Source organism: Crocodylus porosus, unplaced genomic scaffold, assembly GCF_001723895.1.
Source record: "Crocodylus porosus isolate Cpor-Errol unplaced genomic scaffold, CroPor_comp1, whole genome shotgun sequence".
NCBI classification, from domain to species: Eukaryota; Metazoa; Chordata; order Crocodylia; family Crocodylidae; genus Crocodylus; species Crocodylus porosus.
Genome location: NW_017728914.1, coordinates 5,476,981 through 5,478,906, shown reverse-complemented (window position 1 = coordinate 5,478,906; position 1,926 = coordinate 5,476,981). Strand labels below are relative to the sequence as shown.

General features: G+C 50.2%; 1 long non-coding RNA gene across 1 annotated transcript in view; it reads right to left on the bottom strand.

The window, feature by feature from the left end:
- Positions 1-248: 248 nt before the first annotated feature.
- Positions 249-1,926, bottom strand: part of LOC109309937 — a 27,011-nt gene continuing 25,333 nt past the window's right edge. Inside the window, exon 2 of the long non-coding RNA XR_002101087.1 lies at positions 249-1,032. This is a non-coding gene — a long non-coding RNA (uncharacterized LOC109309937). The remainder of the gene's footprint in view (positions 1,033-1,926) is intronic.

Sequence of the window (1,926 nt, the reverse complement as noted above, 5' to 3'; positions counted from 1 at the left end):
GGCGCTGGGCAGGTGTCTGCTCCCGGGGCGCCTTAGGCGCAGGCCAGGAGCGGGGCTTTGCGGTGCTGGCAACGAACAGGTGGGATCCAGTTGTTGGGAATCCGGAGTCCGCTTTGGAGGGAGCAGCAGGCCCCGTGCTCACCTCGCCGTCTTGTTCCAGCCCAGGCGGATGGGAGCCCACCCTCCCCTGGGAAAGAGACTCCATTTCCTCACACACCTGGTACCAATCCTCACTAGGTCCAACAGACTCCTGCATAACCTTGTATTTTAGCCTGTAGCTCCATGCAGCGAGCTTTGTTGCGCTCACCAGTGATCTGCTGATCTCAGAGATTTCCGTGTTCTTTGCTGAAATGTAGGAACAACATTTTGCCTTTTATCCAGAAGTCTGAAAACTGTTTCCAAACATCCATGAATTCAGAGCTGATCAGCACACAGCTTGTGGGTTCATATAATTGCATCAAATCTGAACTGGGGCGTTCCTCACCAATGTATCGCCTCCCCAAGCACACAGGCCCACAGCCATCTACACAATGAGAGTGCAGACACTGTGTTACTTGTTTAATCCCAGCAGTCTCCCAGCCTCAATCCCTGAATTATAAGAATAACTGCTCCTGTCGCTGGGGTCACAGTGCTCAGAAATTCACTCTTCCTTAAATTGTTAAGCATGTTTTGGAAATGCTTCTCTTTCTGTTGCAAAGATACGGCTTCACTCAATGATCTAAACCTGGTGTTTGTGCCTGGAGCGGAAGCCGAATGCTGGGTGTCCTTGGCCTGTGGATCTACGCAGGCCAACTACAGAACAGTCTCAGGAACAGGGACATTTACATAGAGCCACAGAGCAGATGCACAGCAAAGGTGTGGTCACAGAACAGAAACTCTGCTGACTTCTACAAAGGGCAACTGGGCACCCCACTCCTGTCCATACTGTACTTGCCACATCTGCACTGGAGGATGCAGCCTCTCAAGCACACAGCAAGGAGATGGAAAATAGAGACACTGGGGTCAATCTAGACCTTTGGAAAACCAGTCGCTCTGTGAAATACAGTGGGGTTGGGATCATGCGAGAGGAACCAACCAGACAGAGAAAGGAGCTTAGGCAAGTGCAGTGTTGTATGGGTTTTTTTTTTTTTTTTTTATATGCCCGTATTTCCTTTCATGTTGATTCTTATACCCCCTGCTTGGAAAATGGCAGTCTTTTGCACAGCCTGAGAATTAAGCAATGGGCTTTTAAAATTGCTTTGGTATTTTACAAACACCTGCTAGTTAGAAAACAAGATGAAATTCTGGGGCCCCTGCAGGACACGTTAGGAAATTTGGTCATCACACCAGACGACAAAGCCAACATATTTAATGATTTCTTTGCCTCCATTTTCCTGAGCAGGGACCGGAACAGTCACCCCACTGTTGGGCCCCCTCAGACTCCACAGGAGGCGCACCTAGGCCAAGGGTTAGTAAGGAATTAGTTAGGGAACTTCTGGAGGGACCGGACGTATTCAAGTCAGCTGGTCCGGACAATCTCCCTTGAGTACTGAGGGAATTGGCTGAGGTCATTGCAGCACCCCTGGCACGGATTTACGAGCACTCATGGTGCTCTGGGGTGTGGTGCCAATGTGCTTCCCATCCTCAAAAAGGGGAAGGAGGAGGACCCGGGAAACTATAGGCCAGTTAGTCTTATTTCGATCCTGGGCAAGCTTTTTGAGAGAATTGTTCTGGCGTATATCCACGAGGGGCCAGCAGGGTTGATTATGCTTAGGGGCAACCAACACGGGTTCATTAGCGGCAGGTCCTGTCAGACCAACCTGGTGGCCTTCTATGACCAGATCACCAAATGCTTAGATGCAGGGGTAGCAGTGGACATAGTCTTCCTGGACTTTCGGAAGGCCTTCAACACTGTCTCTCACCCTGTTCTCATTAAGAAACTGGGGG